The sequence below is a fragment of the Phocoena sinus genome, chromosome 9 (assembly GCF_008692025.1).
Source record: "Phocoena sinus isolate mPhoSin1 chromosome 9, mPhoSin1.pri, whole genome shotgun sequence".
In the NCBI taxonomy this organism is placed as follows: Eukaryota; Metazoa; Chordata; class Mammalia; order Artiodactyla; family Phocoenidae; genus Phocoena; species Phocoena sinus.
The window spans coordinates 91741730-91758739 of record NC_045771.1 but is presented as its reverse complement, the minus strand read 5'-3'; the positions used below and the strand labels follow the sequence as shown (position 1 = coordinate 91758739).

General features: G+C 40.8%; 1 protein-coding gene across 1 annotated transcript in view; it reads left to right on the top strand.

The window, feature by feature from the left end:
- NRCAM (neuronal cell adhesion molecule) overlaps window positions 1-17010 on the top strand; it is a 333422-nt gene that overhangs the window by 64986 nt on the left and 251426 nt on the right. Inside the window, exon 2 of the mRNA XM_032643696.1 lies at window positions 3110-3248. The gene's annotated coding sequence lies outside the window, so the exon portion shown is untranslated. The remainder of the gene's footprint in view (window positions 1-3109; window positions 3249-17010) is intronic.

Below are 17010 nucleotides of genomic sequence, written 5' to 3'. Positions count from 1 at the left end.
AGAATGTTTCATACATTTTTTTCCTAAGGAATTGTAAATGATGTTCCAGAGATTTCAGTTAAGCTTTTAAATTCACATGTCATGATGGACTGAATCATTTAGGACGGATTTCAGTGGTGACTCTTCTGACAGTTGTCTGAGCTGAAGTCCCCAAAATAGTGGCATTAAATCTCACCATTCAGCTTCTACTAATTTGGGAGAGAGAGAGAGAGACAGTGTGTGTGTGTGTGTGTGTGTGTGTGTGTATGTGTAGGGAGAAGAAAAATCATTCCATACAATGTTCATCCTTTCCCAAACAACAGAAACTAGTTATTTAATTGGAGAAAATCTGAACGCACTGAGAAGACTCCAGGGTGCTTCTGTTTCCATTTTCTGGTGTGAGAATGCCTTGTGACAAAGAGAAGATAGGGCAGATACAGGGCACGGTAGCCTTGCTTCCAGCTGCCTGCTTACTGCATTCCCTCGAGGCAATACGTGGTCGGGAGAGAGAACAGCTTTGTTATAATTACAGTTCCACCATTTTGGAGAGAAGACAAAGCGCTCCCAGCTTCAGTTTCCTCATTTATAAATTGGGGATAATAATCGTACTTAGGTCAGAGAGTTCTTGTGAGGATTAAAGCACTTAGCACCATGTGGGGCTCATACAAAGTGCTCAGTAATTTAGCTCCTAGGATTATTTTTATCTTCATTAGTCCATAAGGGGTGGGAACCCTGAGGTTATGCTCTCCTGTGCCTAGCAAGTCAGTAGCATCAGGCCCTCGTCAACAGTGTGGCTCCATGTGGTCCTGTCATACCCAGCCCAGCCCGAAATAGGGTCGGGCCCCAGCTCAGGGTCTGTGTTTATCCTCCGTGGAAGGCTTGATTCCATCCTCGTGTTGCTGCTTCCCTTGGACCTTGCCTAAGTCAGTATATCTCTCAGAGCCCTAGTTCCCTCCTCTCGAAAATTGGGGAACTATTCATTTATTTATGTATTTATCTTTTTAAAAAAATGTTTTATTGGAGTATAGTTGATTTACAGTGTCGTGTTAGTTTCAGGTGTACAGCAAAGTGAATCAGTTATACACATACATAGATCCACTCTTCTTTGGATTCATTTCCCATACAGGTCATTACAGAGTATTCAGTAGAGTTCCCTGTGCTATACAGTAGGTCTTTATTACTTATCTATTTTATACATAGTAGTGTGTATATGTCCATCCCAATCTCCCAGTTTATCCTTCCCGCCCTTACCCCCTGGTAACCATAAGTTTGTTTTCTATTTCTGTTTTGTAGGTAAGTTCATTTGTACCCTTTTTTAGATTCCACATATAAGCGATATATGATATCGGTCTTTGGCTTAGCTCACTTAATATGATAATCTCTAGGTCCATCCATGTTGCTGCAAATAGCATTATTTCATTTTTTATGGCTGAGTAATATTCCATTGTGTGTCTACCTACCTATCTATGTATCTGTCTTATCTGTACCACAGCTTCTTTATCCATTCATCTATCAGTGGACACTTAGGTTGCTTCCATGTCTTAGCTATTAACACGCACATGAAAAAATGCTCAATATTGCTAATTATTAGAGAAATGCAAGTCAAAACTGCAATGAGGTATCACCTCACACTGGTCAGCATGGCCATCATTAAAAAGTATGCAAATAAATGCTGGAGGGGGTATGGAGGAAAGGGAGCCCTATGGAATACAGTATGGAGATTCCTCAAAAAACTAAAAATAGAGTTACCATATGATCCAGCAATCCCACTCCTGGGCATATATCTGGAGAAAACTATAATTCGAAAGGGGGAACTATTTAATTTTTTAGGGTTTGAAAATTTTGGATACTATTAATTTAAACCGTATTTGTTTTAAAAACAAAATGATCAGGTTCAAATTGTGTAGAGAAGACAGAACTCTCAGCTCTGAATGAGTCATCAAAGAATGTCTCTGACTTTCTCTCCTTTGAAAAAAATGCCTGTGCTTGGATTCCATCTTACCTGATCTTCTCTTGTAATTGGTCAGGGATTTCTTTGCTGCATGGGGCCGAGTCACTTGATTTGGGCCTCTCACTGTTGTGGCCTCTCCCGTTGCGGAGCACAGGCTCCAGACGTGCAGGGTTAGTGGCCATGGCTCACGGGCCCAGCCGCTCCACGGCATGTGGGATCTTCCCGGACCGTGGCACGAACCCGTGTCCCCTGCATTGGCAGGCAGACTCTCAACCACTGCGCCACCAGGGGAGCCCCACTGATATTTTTTAAAAAGCTCTCCTGGTGGTGCAAAGGTGCCCACAAGGTTGAGAAGCACTTAGCAAGCCCGAGGTCAGACTATGAATGGGAAAGGCAGGTCTAGACTTCCTGCTTTCCCCGTTTCTCCCTGTATACCGCCCCCAAGTTCTGGTTTAAAAGAGGTCTTCTGAACAGTTTTTTTCTGTGATTTTTTTTTTTCCACTCTTTCTCATAAAAGTGAGGTATTAAATAAACACACTATTCAAACACTTCTATTAGTTGGCTTCCGTTTAATTAAAGTTTCATTCTGTGCTGTTCTACCTTAACCTTTTGCTTCTTTTCTTACGATGATGTGTTCTGAAACCTTCATTCTCAGATGCTTTTTCTCAGCACCTTCAAAGCCACCTCTGAAATGTAATTGCATAGCTGCGCTCCTCACTGAGATCGTCAGCCTTCGTCAAATACTTCGTTCTTCATTGTTGTTCTTTTCAATCTGTATTAGATTCTCCCCAGTTGCGGCCTGTTTGTTGATGTGATTGTGAAGCTCCGTGTATTCCCATGAAGTATTCGAGTAAAATAAGATTAAGTGCCTTTTTTCCCTCTTTGATTTGTGTCCTCAGTTGTTTCTGCTATTTAGGGGTCATTCAGACTACTATCCTGTACCAAAATGTAACTGGAGTTGTGTTACCTTTTTTCATTACCTGTTGCAATGAAATTGCCTAAAGTTTCTTAGACATTGATGTCTGTAACTACAGTAAGGCTTGGTTAAAATTCATCATGGACTTGAATACGTATTAAGTTCCCCTTGTCAGTTTCAGTAGGATAATTGAATGAAATCTCAGCTTAATAGAATTAGCTAACCCAAAACAGTTTACACTGTTCTGTTTTTTTCCTTTTCAGAAATCTTCGTGATATTCCACACCTGTGTGCTGAAGACTTTGACCAAAGCTGCTGTAGGGAATTGGCATCCAGGGAAAAGGACGGCTTCCAAAATCAGGGAAACTTTCAGGAGATTCCAGGCCCAGTGGATCTTCTGAAGGTAAGAGTGAAACAGTTTTCTCTTTGCCTTTAGAAGTCTAAATGAGCTGTTCTATCTTCCGAGATCTGCTTCTTGGAAAAGAGTGAATAAGGGAATAGGTTATTGATAATTCTTGGTAAAGAATTGAGAGTTTTTGTTTTGCAGGAGATTTTTTTTTTTTTCAGTAGTGGTGAAGGAAATCAATTGGCTATTTTGACTGAACAGGAATTTATTTAAAATTTGGAACTGTGAAATGAAGATCTATGAAGACCTACTTGAACACACACACACACACACACACACACACACACACCCCTTAAAAAAATTAGTAATGTTTCTTCTCCCAGAGAAATTTCTTATGCATTTAGGGTCTCCCTCAGCCTTCATTTCTGCCTTACCCTGCCTTCTAGGATTGTTTTAAGAATCAACCAATATAACTTATGTGAAAGCACTTTGTAAATCATGATGTATTATTTGCATAAGTAAGAAAAACAATGACTATTTCCGAACATTTATAACCCTCCAAAATACCCTCATACGCTCCAATCTGTTTTCCTCTATAGTTTGGTTCATTTTTATTTCGATTCAGTAAACTTTGCTAGGATCTCAAAAAGCAAAGGTGATAAGTCCTACCCTTCAAGGAATATCTGTAAGTTGCAGAGATAAATGCATAAATAAATATGACCAACTCCAATATGATATAAATATATCGAGAGGACACTAAGGAATGGAAATGGAAAAGGCATCAAAATGCAGCCTGGGGCTGGAAGATTGTGTGTGTAAAAGCAGGCTTCCTAGAGGAGATGACCCCTCAAATGGCCCTTGAAAGATGAATAGGAGTTAGCCTGGTAAAGAGCAGGGTGGGGTCGAGGAGGACATTGCAGGCAGGGGCGGTGGGATAGGTGTGTGAAACCCACATGTGGAAATAATACATTTTCAGGATTGTTGAACCACAGGTATGGGTGTGGGGTGTGTGTGTGTAAGTGTAAGTACTGAGGGGTTTTTTAAAAATCGAGGTATGGTTGATTTACAATGTTGTATTAGTTTCTGGTGTACAGCAGTGATATATTCTTTTTCAGATTCTTTTCCATTATAGTTTATTATAGGATATTGAATATAGTTCCCTGTGCTATACACTAGGACCTTGTTGTTTACCCGTTTTATATATAGTAGTGTGTATCTGATAATTTCCAAACTGCCAGTTTATCCCTCCCCACCCACCTTTCCCCTTTGGTAACCATGAGATTGTTTTCTATGTGCGTGAGTCTGTTTCTGTTTTGTAAATGAATTCATTTGTATCGTTTTTTTTAGATTCCACAAATACGTGATATCGTATGATATTTGTCTTTCCTTGTCTGAGTTCACTTAGTATGATAACCTCGAGGTCCGTCCATGTTGCTGCAAATGGCAGTATTTCATTCTTTTATATGGCTGAGTAGTATTCCCTTGTATATATGTACCACATCTTTATTCATCCACCTGTTGATGGGCATTGAGGTTGCTTCCATGTCCTGGCTGTTGTAAATGGTGCTGCAATGAACATTGGGGTGCATGTGTCTTTGCAAAGTATGGTTTTCTCTGGGTATATGCGAGGAGTGGGAATGCTGGATCATATGGTAATTGTATTTTTAGTTTTTTAAGGAACCCCATACTGTTGTACACAGTGGCTGCACCAGCAGTGTAAGAGGGTTCCCTTTTCCCCTGAGGGGCTTTAAGCTGGCAGTCATTGGCGTTTTAGGTGTGTTACCCTGGAGAAAGTATAGAAAAAGAGTTGCAGGTGAGCCAGATTGAAGGAAGGAAGATCCGTTTTGTAATGATCTGGGGAAGAGATGGAAGGGCTAGAATTAGGGTAGAAGCAGTGAGGAATAGAGAGAGTGAAATTTGAAAGAGCTAGAGTGTTCTGGATTTGGTGATAGTCTGGGCATTGGAAGCAAGAACACGTTAGGACTTGGAATTGGCAGGTTTCTGACTTGGGTGACCGATGCATGATGATGTCATCAAGGGGATTAGGAGGGAAGCGGACTTACTGTTGGAGAGGAGAGGACTTTGAGGTATATTTGGGACATGTATATTTCAAAGATAGGTTGAAATATCCACCAGGCAGTTGGAAGTTTAAGTATGGTGGTTAGGGGAGGGTTCAGGGCTAGCAACATTGACTTGGGAGTTACAGGCAATAGTTAAAAATAGGAATTTGATTTTGTACTTAAGCCCTCACTATTATTCATTCTTACACTTAAAACACAACTCATGGGACTTCCCTGGTGGTCCAGTGGTGAAGATTCCATGCTTCCACTGCAGGAGACATGGGTTCGATCTCTGGTCAGGGAACTAAGAATCCCACAGGTTGCGTGGCACGGCCAAACACACACACACACACACACACACACACACACACACACACCTCAACACATTCTCAATTTTCATTTTATTTTGCCATTACCTATCATATCGTTTGTATCTGTACTTTTTGGCCTTATTTTCTTGGCATGATAAATTAGGATTTTTCCTCATGGCAAATGTTGTGACCTTCTGAGTTTGATGAAAGGAAATTTCAACCAGTATTTGAAAAACCTTGTAAACCCTGATATGTGGGAGACTTACAAAAGAGTGCCATTCTCCATTTTAATTCACAGTGGTTATAGAAATTATTTAAGAAAAGTGCTTGGCTTTCCGAACTTTAGTTCGTTTTCTGTATACATCGAGGCTTCTTGTCAATTCCTCACGTTCATTGCTCTGCCCAGGATCTGAGCATTGCTTATGGAAGACTGAGTAGGATCTTTCTCGCATTCTCCGGAGGGGTGGTGCCAGGGTCCCAGCCTTTGGGTCTTCCCGGCATCAACCCAGAATGTCATTAAGGAAGACCTGTAACAGAGGCTGCACTGTTTGAGGTCAAGTCTATCCGAGTTAGACTTTTGAAGTACATTACTCAGAGCCTTCTTTGAGGGACTGTCATGGGTAAAAATTTTAAATTCAAATAATACTTACAATAGTGTTATTTTGAGTGAATTTGATTTGATTACCATGGCCCTAATTAATTTACTGATTTTTTTTTCTCCTTAAGACCTGCTGGAAAATTACAAAATGCCCCTTTTTTCCTCCTTCTAGTTGACTTCTCTACCATCCTTCCAGAAACTTTCAAGATCAGTTAATGTCACTTCCATTTTTATACACAAGACAATTCATCTGAAGCAAAATTAAGTAACTTGCTCAGTGTTGACAGCTGGAGCCGGCGCCCTGGCCTCTTGGAACTCATTCTGTCCTTTCCACTTCAGTATTTTCCTTCTTCTTCCAAATCTTTATTGAACCGTGAGATTACCTATGTGTCTTAAAATAGGAAATTGAATTCAGTAAATCAGTTCACACTGGTGGCATATGCTTTGGTTAATCACTCTATGTTCAACAGATTTTGCTTTACTGTTTTAGGCTCTGGTTAAGGTTTTATTATTTTTTATTTTTGTACCTAAAAGTTTTTTAGCATGGATTTTGTTTTTTGGCGCCCTTTATTTTCTCTGTACTGGTTCCGCTGCTAAAAGGAAGGATTGAAAGAGAATCAAAATCACCTATGTTTAAACTCCAATTAAAAAAGGGCTATCATCTCAATTCATTATCAAGTCAATTTTTTCCAAGTAGGTACTTGAAGTACCAATGTGTTAGCTAGCACATTAACTAACACGGCAAACACTGGCCACACAGCCCAGTTTTCTGAAACATCCTATTTTTTTTTCCAGTTTTATTTCCCCTTTTTTAATAAGAGATAGCATTCATACATTAAAAAAGGCACTCCTCATGTATTTTAAAGACAACACTTTTAAGCAGAAGCTATTTCAGTTTGGGTCAAAGACATCGCAAGACCCAGTGAATTTCACGTATAGAAGATGAATCCATGGAAATGCTGAGTTGGTGTATCTTAGAATGACGTCACATGAGTGCAAGTTGTAGGTGGTCTGAAGGACAATGAATTATTCTCTGAAATTCACAGAATGGTCAGTCACTGCCGTGAAACCAGTGGGCTGTAAATCATCAGGGTGCTGGTACACGACCTGATTCACTCTCCTGAGAGCTGCCAGTCATAAAAGGAGTTTCCAGTTGCTTATGTGCAGAGCCCAAGAAATACGTCTCCGCATTTTGGTCTGTCTCTTTTTCTGCCTTCCTGTCGCACTCATAGTTTTTGTGGGATAGAGACAGACTAATATGATGTTTTCAAACCAGGAAACCCGTGGCAGTTCGTGTTTATGGAACTAGGAGTGGAGACGATATATCGTGGATGGGAAACAGGTAAATCACCCTTCGCTTGGTAACGGGTGAGAGCCATGGGGAGACATTGTCTTGACATGTTTGCCCTCTGCGTAGCTTGGCCACCTTGAGCAGAATGACGACATGAACAGAGATGGACAGGTGTGGAAGCTTCTGTAGACAGTGAACAGAAGATGGTGTGATGGCTGGGAAAGGGCAAGTCAGCGTTCACCACCATTGTTTGGCTTCGTGGGAGCTCATCTTACTGTGGACAGCAGTATTGGGTGGCTGCTTCCTGCTCAGATTCCAGAATGAGTATTTCACGTACCATTATGCCAGCAAAGCAATGGATAGCGCTTCTGTGAGCTTTGGAGTTGCCACTTAAAAGTACTCAGACTTTGAAATATTCAAGACTGCCTTCCTTCTACCCTGTGGGTAGAATACAGAATTCCGCTGGAGGGGGTTGTTTAGGGCAAACTCTTTGAAGGTAAAAGCCATCGGTGAGTTGCCAGGGTGACACTTTTGAATGGGCAGTCTTCCAACAGGCTCAGACCATACTTAGCAGTAAAACGTGTTACCCTATGCCCTTTTGTCGTGTGGGATTTTGAAAAGAGAGGGGACAGGAAATGCTGAGCCACCAGCTTTGGGATCCAAATTCAATCCCACTGTAGAGGTCACAGACATCAGCAATTTGTGGGCCATTTCGATGGAGGACAATGCCAGTGGATTTCTAATCAGATAACGTCCTGCTGCATTTGAATTTTCACTCTCCCCTGCCTTTTGTCGTTTGAGTCCTTTCGAAATTACTCTTGATTCAGATTTATTATTGACTTTTTGAACTCTGGCTTCTGCGCTAATATCTTGCTGCTCGTGTTAAAATGACTAGAGAACTTATTTTTGCATTCGTTAATAGAATAGCAAGGCAGTATAATATGAATTTATACTCTTCACATTTTCCTGTAATATAAGCTGGATTCGTTATCCCCCGGGGATCTGTTTCAAATTCATGTCCTAATGAGACATTCCAGCTAGTTGTTGGCTTTCTAGCTTTTAAAAAGCTTCTCCATAATGGATAGAGAACAATAAATAATGCATAATTTTGACTTTAAACTTTATAAACATTTTTGATGGTTTTCGTTATAAAATAGAAAATGAATAGAACGTCCTCTTCAATGATCAGTAGTATAAGTATTTGTATTTTTTTTTTTTTTTAGGCAAGACCCATCCTGAGGCAATTATGTCTTTTTAATATGGTTTAGAAAAGAAAATCTATGAGGAAAGATTATGGATACCAACATTACTGAGGATGCAGAACGACTAATAGGGTTTATTCATCCTTTGTGACATCTTCCTTCAGAGGACATGTGTATTATCGTTGACAGAACTATTCAAAAATGATGATATCCACTTACCACTATTGGTAATAATTATCTGTTACCAATATTTCAGATTATTCTCTCTCTTTTGTTTCCCCTCTTTGCTATCAAAGTTTCCAGTCATCGTATTAGTATATGTGTATCATACAGAGAATGTGACACAGCAAAGGGACAGAGACAGAAGAAGGTGAAGAAAGTGACGGAAAGGCAAGAAATAGACATTTTCCATTTCCTACCCATAAACCAAAGCAGTATTTGTAGTCTTTTTTCCCACCTCTGCCTTATTTGCTTGATTTCTTTGACATTAAAGCTACATAATTTCTGTAACTTACCAACCCGTAAACAGGTACCCAGAACCATATCCTAAGTTGGGGATCCAAAAGTAGAGTCACTGTAGTAGAGCTGTGATGTGTCACCCAGATCCCTTGACCCTTTCGGGACTGAGGTACTCTTTCCCCAGCTTCTGGGGATCCTGACTGCTGAGAGCTCACAGCTGGGTCCCTCCTTGGTGGCTACCCTTAGCTGTTAGCTAAGGAGAGCTGCCTCACTCAAGATTCTCCTCCCTGCTCCAGGGCGGCAGCGTACCTTCAATGGCTGGTCAATTTGGGGACACAAAGGTCCTTGCCCCGATTCAGGACAAGGCTGTAGGGCCTGTACGATCACCCGGGGCTTTTGTTGTGACCGCACTACAGTCCAGCTTCTCCCAGCGCCTTGTATGCTTTGTTCACTCTACCCTATATGTTGAGCCCAGGAGCCCTCACCAGTGAAACCGCCACATGTAAATGCTCATCTCAGAGTTTGGTTCCAGGAAGCCTGACCTGCAGCAGCCTCCATACCTGGACCGTGCCCTTCATATGTGTGTGAGTGTGTGATCATGTATCTTTAGAGCACTGTGAAAAGACACTGACGTTAGAATCATAATCAAGATCTCTGACAGTCTAGCCCACACCATCCCTGTGAAAAATGGGGATAACAATACCAACCTCTTAGAGTTGTTGCCAGGATTTGATAGCAAGTATTCAGTGCCCGGCACACAGGAAGCTCTTCATAAATTATAGCTTTTGTTGTAATTGCCTGCAGATAATCCATAAATAGTGCAGTAGTTCCGACCAATTGATTACAATACAGAATGTTTTTTTTTGTTTGTTTGTTTGTTTGTTTGTTTATTTTGCGGTACTCGGGCCTCTCACTGTTGTGGCCTCTCCCGTTGCGGAGCACAGGCTCTGGCTCACAGGCCCAGCCGCTCCGCGGCATGTGGGATCTTCCTGGACCGGGGCACGAACCCGTGTCCCCTGCATCGGCAGGCGGACTCTCAACCACTGTGCCACCAGGGAAGCCCCCAGAATGTATTTTAATGTCATTTTTATGACAATATTTATTTTAGTAGAGGATCAGGTTAATCAAAGATGCATCACCTGTACATTTAAATAATTCTTCCTCATTGTTAGTTTTCTTTTATTGAGTACATGAAGAAAGTGGGCAGGGTTCTAAAGGGAACCTGAAGTCATTAAAGAGGTGAATAGAAAGTCCTATGGGAAAAAAAATGAAAGGCTCTGGAATTAAGATTGGAAGATTGACAGGTAACTTGCCTTCTAGCTTCAAGAAAGTGGAAGTCTTTTATGAGGGGACTATTGGATGTGTTTTGTCCATGTTGACAGAGGACAGAACATGAGAAAATGGACATAAATTAAAAGAGGAAGGTAGTTGGGTTTGTATTAAGGGAATTCCTCTGTTCTTGGGCAATAAAACACAGGAAGGGGCTTGTAAAATATATATTTTTAAAAATCTTCAAAAAAAAGACAAGACAACATTCAGTCCTGAATCACTGAGATGCTTCCCAGAGAATTTATGGAGAACTCTGAACTCTGTGATTCTCTGATTTCAGATTTCAGAAGTGATGCTTCCTAGAAACTCAGACACATATGTTCTGTTTTGCAAATGAAAGATAACTACTGTTTGACCACTTTCATTTTCTTTTTAACTAAATTTCTTATGGTATCTTTGCAAATGTTCATAGGCACCTCGTATGTGGTTCTCTGATAATTTAGTAAATCTTTTTCATTGAATAGGTGTCTTTCTGTCCATTTAGAAATCTGACAGGTATTATCACAATTTTCAATCTTACTGTATGTCATCTCTTTATATTCTATATAAAAATAAACTAAAGCCTACCGTCCTGGGCCATTTATCTATATCCAGTGTAAGTTCTTTTGAGACTCGGATCTTGGCATGACCTTGTTAAAATGAGCACTCATGAGTATTAAATCACTCTGAAGGGCTTTAGAACCCCAGCAAGAAGTGTGGAACTTTGGAGAACATCTTTTTCAATCAATTAATGGCTTAGAGGTAAGATTAAAGATAGGGGACTAGGTTTTTAATGTTCTTTTAAGGCCTCAGAGTCGAAAGATAAGAGGAAGCCACTAAGATGTTCCTCAGTCACTAGTAAGTACATTGGATTTTGCATTTTCTCCTTGGCATGTCTTGTCAAATAGTCATAGGCAGAAACAGAATGAGGTGGGAGAAGGAGCCTTGGACTCCGGGCCAAAATGCCTGGCTGTGCTTCCATCACAGCCAAAAATGGTCTGTTCTTCTCTCATAGAACTATGTCTGCATGGATTCCCTTTGGATCTCTAATCGCAGCATCCTATTTTAGATTCTCATCACACTATGGTATCTTCTCTCAAAAGAAACCCAGCAGACCTAAGGGTTCAACCTCTGAGGGTTCAACCTCTGAGGCCCCCAGCCTGGGAGCCCCATCACACCTTGACCTAAAGCAGTTCTGCTTTATTTATTTTTAAAATATGCACAAACACGTTAAAAAACAGTCTCATTATAACTAATTTTTAATCTAAAATTCCATTGATAAAGGGAAGAGAAAAACAAAAAAGTCTGAAACATCAAATATTTGTGAGATATTTGGGGAAATTTGAACAAAGTGAATAATATTTAGCTATCAATACAAGGGTTGTGATTGTATGATTTTGCTAATAGCAGTAATGGTGCTGCATTCTCATCTGTGAAAGATTCTTGGGTGAAGAATTTATAGGTGAAGTTATATGATGTCTGGGATTTGCATTGTACTCCAGTAGGAAGTTAGAGATTTCAAATTAAGTAAGACTGACCAAATAATAATTTCTACCTCTGCCAGTGACAGCCAACAATATGTGTATAGCAGCTCTGCTTTAATTCATTGATTATTTTAATTCTTTAAGCATACACAGGTAGAGGTTCTGTTTAAGATTTCACTTGATTAAATGCATCCATTAATGGAAACATGAGTTTTACATGTATTCCTACTGATCCCATGTCGTCAGTACTCTCCGCGGTATATCCCATTGAAATAGCCAATTTCGTTCCTTCTCTTACTGCCATATTAAAACTCTTCACATGGCTCTCTGTCTCATGAGGGAAAACATACACAACCTTTACCCCGGTGTTCCTGGCCTCCCTCCCTGCCGCAGCAGTGGAGATGGCCTCGGTGTTCTAACACAAGATTATCTTTTTTGGGGACTTCCCTGGTGGCGCAGTAGTTAAGAATCCGCCTGCCAATTCAGGGGACACGGGTTCGAGCCCTAGTCCAGGAAGATCCCACATGCCACAGAGCAACTAAGCCTGTGCGCCACAACTACTGAGCCTATGTTCTAGCGCCCCTGTGCCACATCTGCTGAGCCCACGTGCTGCAACTACTGAAGCCTGCATGCCTAGAGCCTGTGCTCTGCAACAAGAGAAGCCACTGCAATGAGAAGCATGGGCATGGCCACGGCAACGAAGAGTAGCCCCCGCTCACTGCAACTAGAGAAAGCCCGCACATAGCAACGAAGACCCAACGCAGCCAAAAATAAATTTGAAAAACCCAAAGAACAAAAAAAAAAAGACACTTAAAAAAAGATTTTCTTTTTTTTTTGAAGTCTGGAAAATTTTATTAACAAGTTAATTTAGAAGAGCAGAGTACAAAGCTGTACAAACAATATGATTCCAGTTTCATATTTTCATATATATATGTATGTATATATACACTCTATGCAAATATACAATATATACGCATCAAAGAAGACTGGATGTAAAAGCACCAAAATGTTAACATTGGCCCTTTAAAGGTGGTGTTAACTATGGCTGATACTTTTTTCTATTATTAGCAGGTGTTACTTTTATTTTGCTACTTCAAGAGATAGAATGTTTCATTATCTGGGGAGATATGGCCTCTGTGAAATAAGCTGTATAATTTATGTTTTTAATATTTTATTTTATTTTTAAAATATATTTTTAACATTTTATATTGGAGTATAGTTGTTTAACAATGTGTTAATTTCAGGTGTACAGCAAAGTGATTCAGTTATACATATGCATGTATCTATCTATTCTTTTTCAAATTCTTTTTCCACTTAGGTTGTTACATAACATTGAGCAGAGTTCCCTGTGCTATACAGTAGGTCCTTGTTGATTATCTATTTTTTTTTATATTGCCTCACATTTCTATCGTACTTTTTTTGAATTCAATGTTTAACTCCTTATTTACTTATTTATTTGGCTGAGTAGGGTCTTAGTTGCAGCAGGTGGGATCTTCATTGAGGCATACGGGATCTTTCTTTGCGGCATGTGGGCTTCTCTAGGTGTGGCGTGCGGTTTTTCTCTCTCTAGTTGTGGCACAGGGCCTCCAGGGCGCGTGGGCTCTGTAGTTGGTAGCACGCATGCTCTCTAGTTGAGGCACGCAAACTCTGTAGTTGTGGCACGCAGGCCTTGTTGACCCTGGCATGTGGGATCTTTGTTCCCGGACCAGGGATTGAACCCACGTCCCCTGCACTGGTAGGTGGATTCTTTACCACTGGACCACCAGGGAAGTCCCTGGTTATCTATTTTATATATAGCAGTGTGTGCATGTCAATTTCAAACATAAGCCTATCTTGATCTGGTTATCGAATACAGAGCCTGAGACCGTGTGTGCTCTCACAGGCAGCTCATGAAATCGAGTTCCTATCTGATTTTGCTCAGCGTCATCTTTGCCTTTCTAAGCTATCCAAGCCATTCCATTCCTTTTGAGCACACCTCATCCACAAAGCCTTCCTCAATTACTCCAGCCCATAGTAATCAGGACCATGTCGAAATTCTCTTGCATGGGTGGGCATTTATACTAGTCTACAAAACATTGTACCCAGTTTGACAATGGTGTTACGTAGACTGTGTGTGTGCATAGTATTATTTTCGCCCCCTGGGGCATCAGGGAACAGTACAGCAGTCAGTGTGACCACCACTCCCCTGGGGAAATAGGCATGCTGGGATCATCCCCACATGTAAATTTTCAATGTAATATATGCGTTAAGGTAAGAAGGGAAATGTATTCTGGAAATACATTTCAGCAACGTGGATGGAAATAAAACTTGCCTTAAGTTGCAACACATTAAAGCTCAAAGAACTTTAAGACCAGACGGTATAGGTTTTAAGCCTAATTCTGCCTCTCACTTTGCGTTCATCAGCAAGTTATTTATCCTTTATGACCTTTTTAATAACTGTAATAATACTGCTATTCTTTGCACTTCACAAAGTGCTTTTGCATGTTCTTTAATTTGAACTTCACAATGACCCATAAGGTATCAAGGTAAGCTATTATCTATCAAAGAAGAAAACTGAGCTTGGGGCCATGCCCTCACATCTTAATGTGTTAAGGTGACAGTAGGCACTGAAACTCAAATCTTCTGGCTTCTCTTTTATTTACTAAACTGTTACTGAAAGTGTTATCTACAGACCAGCTGTGTGGGCATCACATGGGAGCTTGCTAAAAATGCAGAAGCTCAGGCCTCACCCCAGACCTGCTTTATCAGAATCTACATGTTAACAAGATGCCCAGGGATTCATACATACTTTAAAGTGGAAGAAGTACCATAGTATAAGAACAGTTTAATAAGCCTCTGAGGTACAAACATGAAAAGGGTTTTAAAATTTTTGTTCCTATTGCCGCCATCAAATCTCTTCTGTCAAATCTCCCTTCTCTTTGAAGAGATCTTGAGCAGATCTGATAGATTTTTAGTTACTTTCAGGTTTTTCATAAGTTTCATACACTGTAGTCCAGTTTTAAAGCTTCAAACTTACATGGAAAGAAAAGCTTTCCTCTACCCCAGCCTAGCTTGTGCCCTTCAAAAGTTGTTTTGTTTTGTTTTTTTTTTTTTGCCTGTTCTTAAACCAAATGTACTTACTTCCAAGTTCTGACTCTTGGTGATGTATCATGGTGATGTTCACTTTTCAGAATAAGACATTCAGTTGCCCCACTCAGTCTTCAGTGAAACTCAGAAGTAAAAACCAGGGACTTCCCTGGTGGTCCAGTGGTTAAGACTCCGTGCTTCCAGTGCAGGGGATCTGGGTTCGACCCCTGGTCAGGGAACTAGATCCTGCATGGTGCAACTAAGATCCCGCATGCTGCAACTAAGACCCGGCACAGCCAAATAAACATTAAAAAAAAAAGAGAGAGATAAAAACCAAGCACACATACCCAGCATAAAGTAACCAAGACATTTCAGTCTCTATTCACTATATTCCACCAGGCTATTGGCCCAAGGATGACTTATGGTTGGTTGTCTTTGGCAAAAACTGAAGTTGATAAAGTATGAGACTGTACTTCATTAAAAAGAAACATTTCTCAACCTCTGGTTCTTAATTTTTATTTAAGTTTTTCAGTCTTCTTTGGCTTGGAAGCCAAGAGTTAGATCTGTTCACCATTAGCCAAATGACTGCCCTTGGATGTTCAAGATGGAATTCCATTCGAGTCCCTGCGGACTGTGTTCATTAGAATTCTTAGGGGTTGTGTATCCCCCTGTCCCAGCTATATACTTTATCAGACTTCTAATTCCTGTCTTAGTCCCTGAAATGAAAGTTTCATTTTGGGCCCCCCAGCTACCTCTTCCATGTCTTGTTTGTTCTCACTTTAATGTGACAAGAAAAGGCAGCTTTGGTCTTTGTTTCTGGTTAGCAGACTTCATAAATATTCATTAGCAGTTTCCCTTTCCACCTACTATTTTGTAATTTGTAATTTTTAAGTGAAACCTGAAGCAAAAGATAGCTCCCACTACTCACTTTAATACACTTGAGTTGTTCATCTTTATTTTGGAGGTCGTGAGCCACACAGGAGTGACTTTTGAAGGCTGTTTTCCTAGGCTACACCATTCTGAGGAGGCACGGGCTCTGTGTGTGTGTGTGTGTGTGTGTGTGTGTGTGTGTGGTGTGGCTTGCGGCTCAGCGGGTGAGTAAACGGGACAGGAGTGGAAAGAGTATTTCCAGAGCATTTGCAGGAGCGCTGCGCTAGGCAATGTATCCACTGTCTCACCTTATCTTCACAAGGGCTCTGTGAGACAGGTGTTATTATATCCATCTTACAAGCCTGGAACCAAAGCTAAGAAAAAGTGAGTGATTTGCTCCAATCCACAAAGCCAGTAACCCGAGGAGTGGTGGTGACAGACTATGAAACGTGTGTGTCCCACGGTGCTCTTCCGGTTGTTCTGTAGAAACTGATAGTGGGCAGTTTTGGAGTTATTACCTTTAGAAAGTCGATATGTTTTTTATTTTGGTGTATTAAGTTGTTAATATCCGTGTTACTATGCCTGGGCTACTGGAAGGGGGAGCCTGCTGTTCCCACCCTCACTTCAAATGGAATATTACTCAGCCAGAAAAAGAATGAAATTGGGTCATTTGTAGAGACGTGGATGAACCTAGAGACTGTCATACAGAGTGAAGTAAGTCAGAAAGAGAAAAATATAATATATTAAAGCATATATGTGGAATCTAGAAAAATGGTACAGATGAACCTATTTGCAGGGCGGGAATAAAGATGTAGATGTAGGGAACAGACGTGTGGACATGGTGGAGGAGGGGGTGGGGTGAATCAGGAGGTTGGGATTGACGTACGTGCACTGCTTTGCGTAAAACAGACAGCTAGTGAGAACCTGCTGTATAGCACAGGGAGCTCAGCTCAGTGCTTTGTGGTGATCTTGATGGGTGGGAGGGAGGTCCAAGAGGGAGGGGATATATGTATACATAAAGCTGATTAACTTTGTTGTACAGCAGAAACTAACACAACACAACATTGTAAAGCACCTATACCCCAATTAAAAAAAACAAAAAACCTGAGGCTGGGCGCTGGCCCTTAGATGCCAGGGGATTGACCCAGTATTTCCATGGATTGCCCTTTT